Here is a 7,400-nt window from a genome sequence, read left to right on the forward strand (position 1 = left end):
TACAGTAAAAGGACAGCAAACTCACAATTATTAACAACCACACCTAAAGCAAAAGAAACTAAGCCAACAACTAGAACAGGAACAGACCCACAGAAATGGGGGTCACGTGGAGGGTTAGCAACAGGGGAGTGCGAGGAGGAGAGAGGGGGAAAAGGTACAGAGAATAAGTAGCATAGACGGTAGGGAGAAAATAGACAGAGGGAGGGTAAGGATAGTACAGGAAATGTAGAAGCTGAAGAACTTATAAGTATGACCCATGGACATGAACTAAAGGGGGGAATGTGGGTGGGAGAGGGGGTACAGGGTGGAGGGGAGTAAAGGGGGGGAATGGGACAACTGTAATAGCATAATCAATAAAATATATTTTAAAAATTTTTGAAAAATAAAAAATAAATAAAAAGCAGATACACATGTGCGCCCGGCCGGGCACCGACTGCCCGCCAGTGCCGCATCGGCCGCACCTGCTCCGGCCGGGGGCACCTGCCCCCTCGGCCACAGCCCCGCCCCCGCCCGATTGCAAGGCCCCCGTGAGGACGAGCCTGCAAAGAGCCCACCCCCCGTCTCCCATGTCCTCTTGCTCGCTCGCACGGCCAGCCGGTCGGAGGTGACCTCCAGCCCACAGCAGGCGGGGGTGGGGAGGAGGGGGTCCAGGGGCTCGTCCCCCGGAGGAACCCTGAGCCGGGATGCGGCGCTGCGGCATGCGGAGCCTGGAGGACAGGCCAGGGCTGCGGTTTGCAGCTGCTACACTCTGGGCTCGCGGGTCGCTTTCTAAGTCCCTCGGCTGCCCTCTGGCAAGAGAGGCTTCCCCGTGGTCCACCAGGACAGCTCGCGAGGGTCTCGATTTTACTTTGTCTTCATTCTTTTTAAAACAGTCGGCTTATTGATCGTCAGGGAGAGAGGACGGGAGGGAGAACGCGGGGGAGAGAACCATCGGGGGAGAGAAACGCCGACGGGTTGCCTCTCGCACGCACCCCGACCGGGGACCGAACCCACAACCCGGGCCTGCGCCCTGACCGGGAGCGACCTGGGTGCCTTTCCTCTTCCGGGGCGACGCCCAGCCCAGCCCAGCCCAGCCCACCGAGCCCCCGCAGCCGCGGCCGGAGCGACACTTTCGTTTCTCCTCGAGTCCGTTTTGCCCGGTGTTTCATTTCCGTCTCGTCGACTTGCTCAAATGTTGTGGTCGAGCGCTTTTCTTCCCCCTGAGCACTCGGATTATGTAACAGCTCTAGGTTACAGGGGGTCACCCAGAACGGCCCAGGGAGCTTCCTGCCCCCTTCACCCCGTCTCCAGCAAGACTCCTCGAGGAATCTGCTGTCTCAGCTTCCCTTCTGGGCCTTCCAGATGCTGACAGAAACCCCGAACTAACCAGAGAACGGGGAGAGGAGCCGGCGGCCGGGGGCGGTCCCGGCACGGAGGGGACCTTCGGGTGGCCAGGGAACTCGATGAACCGGAAGGACAGCGCTGGGGGGGACAGACGGGGGTCTGGGTGCAGCGCCGTCCGGGCCCCGTGGGCCCAGGGACCCCCGTCCGGTCCCCAGACATTAGAGGGCCCAGCAAGGCTGCTCTGATGCCCGCCCCAGGTTGGGGGGATCTGAAAAGCAGGAAGGGGGAGAGTATAACGGACGCCCCAGCTGGGACCGCCTGGGGCAAATTGGGCAGGGGGGGGGTCCGTCCCTGTGGGCCAGCCCCGGTGGGGGCCCACAGCCTCTGGGACTACGGGGGCTCGAGGGCCCGAGGCCCCAGCGAGACGGGGAGGGGACAGAGACGTGGGGGCCTGGGAGCGGAAATGTCACATGGGCGCTGCCCGGCCGGCCACACGAGGGGGCTGGCCCCGTGTCTGCGAGGGAAGCAGATTCTCTCCTCCCCCCTCCCCCACCAGACACTCCTTGACAGGAAACTGTTGATTGAACCTGATTATTTTTGAGAAACCAGGCTCAGAAAAACCCCAAACCCAAACCTTCGACCTCCTCCCTAACGGAGTAAAGGGATTTAGATAAAGAGCCGGAAGGGAGGCAGGGCCCGGAGGACTGGGGTTCCCTGGGGGCTGGTGCAATCGGGGAGGGCCCAGCGCCGGTCGAAGTCCTCCTGGGCCCGTGGCCCGCGGTCAGAGATGGGCGGGCAAACGTTTGCTTAACGAACGTTAACGGCTTTTCTCTCTGCCTTTGAAGTGCCTCCCTGCACCTTGCAATCCAGACCACAGGGCACCGGCCCCCCCTCCTCCGAGATCCGAGGGCGGGCGGGCAGGCAGGCAGGCAGACAGGCAGGAGGCCCGCTCTGGCCGCAGGACGGGTCCTGGGGCCCCGATTCCTGCGGACGACCCTGTACGTACGTAGGTGATAAACGTGGTCATTTCCTCGTGGTCACCGTGCACCCCCGGCGACCTGCGTGTTAGCCCAGGCCGGAGGACTCACGCAGGAGGCGGAAACGGACTTCTCCCCCCAACCCCGCACTGTGGGACCGGGGGCTGCCCCCCTGCCTTCAGCGGCGAACCCCCCGCAGGTGAACGCCCCTCCAGCAACGGGCACGCTGACCGTGGACCTGGAAGCTGGCCTGAGCCCCCCGGTGCGGAGCGGAAGCCGGGGAGCCGGAAGGGATGGATCTCTGTGCCGTGGCCCCAGTGTGTGTGTGGGGGAGGGGTCCCCTCGGCTCATGGCCCAAACCCGTGCGCGCCCCCCAGTGACGACCACGGATGGGGGGATGTCCACGTGGGGGCAACCGTGCACTCGCCGGCAGAGTCATCGAAACCCCCCAGACTGGAGGACAGAACACACCCCTGAACCTGAACCACCCCCCACCCCGAGGCCTTGGGCGCCCTCAGAGCAGCGCTGTGCTGGGAGACGGGGCGGCTCCAGCAGGCCGAGGCCGGGGAACCGGCGGGGATTCCCCCTCCCCCCCGGGAGCCCCTTGGCCCCTGGACTGGCTCTGACACCATGGCAGGGGCTGCCCCCTCTACTGTCCCTTGGCTGGTGCCCACGCACAGCTCCCTGCTCCTCCGCTGACCGCCGGAGAGCGGCTGGGGTCCGGGACGCAGCCCACGGTGGACGGCGGCCCGATCAGAAGGCCGCCCCTGGACGGACCAGAGTGAGAACAGGTCACAGCTCAGCGGCCGACCTGCACACTGTCCCCCCGCCTCCCCAACGGGAGAGCTGAACGTGGAAAAAGCCCCCCGTGTTGGGGTGTCCCCCGGCCGCTGGGCGGCCAGCACGAGGGCGACGGAGTCCCAGCCTATGCGCGGGGGCCCGTGCGCAGCATGGCACAGCCCTGTGGAGGGAGGTCACCACGGGAATTTGAGGGGTGCACTCAAGCCGGACACGTCGGGGCCCATCAGGAGAGCCCCCTTGCGGCCTCGGAAGGTGACCGTCACCGACAAACTGGTCAAGGGAAGACACGTCCAGCCTGTGAGAATTTCCGTGAGCGTGTTGGAGCCCACCCGAGGGCCGCGGTCAGGGAGCAGAACCTCAGCCGCCCGAGGGGGTGCTCCGGAACAGGGCGGCTCCCCGCCCTTTCGATACATCCAAATCAACAGGGGGGGTGGGGGGGGGTTCCCTGGAGTCCAAGGCTGGTAGATCAGGGAGGCGGGGGAAAGCAAAGCCAGGAAGCCCCCGGATTGGACAGGGGGTAAAGTGATGGACACGTGCTCCCTTTACACAGGTGGGCGCAGGTGGGCGCAGCCAGCAGTGACCACAGACACGGAGACGGTGAGGGCCCCCGTGGTCTCCCTGTGGTGCACTCCCCCGCTCTGAGGGGCCCGGAAAGGGGGTGCTACCCTGACCCCCCGGAGGTGGGGCATCGCAGGCGCTCACCCTGGACAGACAGGCTCAGAGGAGGCAGAGACCGTTGTCGGGGACCACTCCGCTTCTCACAGAGTTTCCTAACTCTCTTTCCCAAGGTGACTGTGGCCTTTCTGGGGCCCCTGTGTTCATTCACACGACATTTCCGACGAGGAGCTGGGGGGGGAGCCGGCGGGGGCGTGGGCGGGGCTGCAGGGAGCTGCAGGTGATTCGGGGAGCGCGGGCATCACGTGACCGCACCCAGTCTCCGGCCCGCGACCCCTGCCCCCCTGTCCACGTGGTCAGCTCCCAGCTCCCAGCCGGCGAGGTTCGCCGGCTCCCGCCGCGCACGCCTCACGCCTCCTTGGCTAAACCTGCAGCCCGGGGTTCCGTACTGTCTGCTGCCGTCCCAGCGGGGCTGTCCTCCCCGCGCCGTGTCCGTCCCCGGCTGGTGTGGGGCAGTGACACTGGCCTCTGCGTGCTGCCCCAGCCTGCCCATCACCCAGCACGCCCAGTCGTGTCCCTGGGCTTTGGGTGGGGTTCCTGGGGGTTTCTGCGTGTAATACCGTGTCCCGTGCAAACAGAGAGAATTCGTGTTTTCTCCCCGGGGACGGGCGCCTTCTTATGTCTTCCTCCTGCCCACGTGTCCCGGGCCAGCACCCCCAGGACGATGCTGAGTGCACCCTGAGGGGGCGGCCATGCCTCGTGGGGGGACCGGTGGGACCACGCGGCCGACCCACCCGGAGTGACGTCGGCGGGCGGCTCTTTGTGTCTGGAGGGCGTGCCCTTCAGGGATGGGGCGCCGTGACCCCTGCCGTGACTCCTGCCATGACCCCGGGCTGGGTTTCGTCCGGAGCTCGCCCCGCCTCTCCTGAGACGCTCCCAGAACATCCATCCTCTGTTCGGGTGGCACGGGGCGCACCTCCGCGGTCCTCAGGGCGCTCGCGTCCTCCTTTCCCAGAGAAGTGCAGTGCGGCCACCGCCGCCGCCGGGGGCCTGCCACTGCCTTTCGGCGACGATGCGCAGGGAGGGAGGACGGCAGGTTCCCCCGGGCGGGCGGCGTTCTCAGCATCAGCGTCCTGTCGTTCGTTCCCGTGGTCTCGGTTGTTTCCACAGGAAACGGGGCTCGGCGGTTCCCCCAGACAGAGTGCGGGCCCGGAAGAGCGGTGGGTGAGTCACGGCCCTCAGCACCGAGCTGCCGGGGGAGCCGCTCGGTCCAAGGAGGCAGGGGCGTCCCGCCTCCGGTGGGCCAGGCCCACTCCGGTGCCCGCACGCTCCGGCCCACCATCCAGACCCCCTGCCCCCGGCCCCGGGCTGCAGGTGGGGAACCGAGGAGCCAGCCCGAGGTCAGCAGGTGGGGAAGATTCGGAGCCAAACCCCGCAGGGCAGCGGGCCTGACCCAGGAGAGGCACGGGAGGGTGCCCCGCCCCGGCGGGGCGCGCGCAGGCCCCTCCCCTCTCTCCCTGGCCCTCTGAGGCAGCCCAGCTGGGTGTTTGTCTGAGCGCCTCCTCTGGGGGGGGGGCGGGGGCCTGTGCCAGAGCTCCGCCAGCGGCCACAAGGGAGCCTTTCTCAGGACTCGGGCCCGGGTCACAGCGGCACATGCGTCATCAGCGCCTGCGATGTTCAGTGTCGGCGTGACTGGCCCCGGGGTGCCCAGGCAGAACAGCCGTGTCTGGGGGTGTCCCCAGGTGAGGTCGGCATTTGAATGGGCGGGCCCAGGGAGCAGGCAGCGCCCCCAGAGTGGGGGTGGGGGCCCTTCCAGACCACCGAGGCCTGGGCGGTGCCGAAGGCGGAGGGAGGAGGAATTCTCCCTTCTCCCTGCCCCACCCCTGGAGCTGGGACGCCCCCCGTGGCCTCCCTGGCCCCGGGGCCTCCGGCCTGGAGCTGAACCGCAGCCCACCCCCACTTCCTTCCCGGGTCTCTGGCTTACGGTGGCAGGTGCTGGGACTTCCTGGGTTCCATGGTTGCCATGACAGTATACAGTACATAACACACACACACACACACACACACACACACACCTCCTGCTGGTCCCGTCTCTCCGGAGAACCCAGACGCATGCCCGGTGGGTCCCTTCGGTCCTCGCCAGGTCAGCTGGTGGGGCCACAGGGCCATGCCCTTCTGAAGGGGTCCCCGGGACAGCCCGCACGTGCCCTGACCCTTGTGCCTGCGAGGGCCGGTCCCCTGGGGGGCCGAGGCAGCCCGCTGCCCCTTGGGTCCCCGTTTGGTCGGGATGGGGCAGGCCCGTGGCTCTCCTGCAAAACCCTCCCATCGCTCTGACCGGGGTCGCAGCCAGAGGGAGCCCCACGCCGGCTTCCCCACGCCCGCCCGGCCTTGGCGTCCAGCCCTCCGCCCCTGCCTCACCCCAGCTCCCGCCCCCTGGCTTCCTGTCTGCTTCTCCGCCCTGTCCCCCGCCCCCCCATGCCCGGAGAGCAGGACTGGCTCCCCGAGAGCCCACTGTGGACACCTCCAAGCACCTCCACGGGGGTGGGGGGAGTGCTCCCGTCGAGGAGACATGACGGACACCTGTCCCTGTCACCAGGGCCTAAGGCCCGAGAGGGAAGGGTCCCAGGTGACCAGGTCGCACAGCCGGCACCTGGAACAGAGCCCGGCGCACGGGGGACTCGCACTGAAGAGCCAGCCACTGAGAAAAGCACAGCGCAGGCCGCCAGGCAGGCCCCGCTGGCCGGCGCGACCCGTGTCGGGGGTGGGGTGGGGGGACTGGGACCCAGCACTCAGAGTACCAGGCCACAGTGCGAGGCCCTGCCCTGGCCCCACTTGCTGAGGGTGGTCTCCACGTCCCCTCCCCCTCCCCCGAGGGCCCAGGAAAGGCCACTCTGAGGGAGGGTCCCCACCACACCTTGGGCAGGAAACGTCCCGAGACTGTGGGAGGGGGGCAGTGGGGGCAGGGCGCCCAGCACCCCTGAGAGAGGGGCTTCGGACCCCCGGCCCGCTCTGCCTCCTTTTCAACGAAAAGGTCCCCGCGGACTCCCAAGGGAAGACTGACGTTCCTCTTTTCCTTTCTAAAAGATTTTATTGACTTATAGTTGAAGAGAACGGAAAGAGAGGGAGAGAAACATCGATGCGAGATGCATGATCCGTCGCCTCCCACACGTGCCCCAACCGGGGACCCTGAGGGCAGCCCGGGCGTGCGCCCTGACCCGTGGGCAGTCTAGGCGCATGCCCTGGCCGGTGGGGAGGGAGCCCCTGACCTTTCGCTTGGAGGCGGGACGATGCCCAACCCGCCAAGCCACGCAGATCAGGGCTCACGGCACTCTTACTGCAGTGTCGCCTGGATGTGCGGTGACGCAACACCAGGTGTCGGCATGGGCCTTGAGCTCCGGCAGGAGTAGGCCGCCACAGCAGACTGCAAAAGCAGCGAGGACACTCCGGAGCTGGCGGGGAGCTGGCGGGGAGCTGGCGGGGTGCAGAGGGGCGAGATTGGGTTGCTCCGCCTGCCCCGGCGGCCACCGGCCACCCACAGCGCCTCGGGTTCAAACCTCAGTGAACTGCACCGGAAACCCCAGTTCTCAGCGTGGCGCTGCTGGCCACGTTTCCAGTGGTCGGTGGTCATTTCCGTGTCGTCGGTGGTGTGTGGCTGGGCCGCCGACCGGCTGTCATCAGGCAGTG

This window comes from Phyllostomus hastatus, unplaced genomic scaffold (genome assembly GCF_019186645.2).
Source record: "Phyllostomus hastatus isolate PE091 unplaced genomic scaffold, TTU_PhHast_1.1 phas_scaffold_443, whole genome shotgun sequence".
NCBI classification, from domain to species: domain Eukaryota; kingdom Metazoa; phylum Chordata; class Mammalia; order Chiroptera; family Phyllostomidae; genus Phyllostomus; species Phyllostomus hastatus.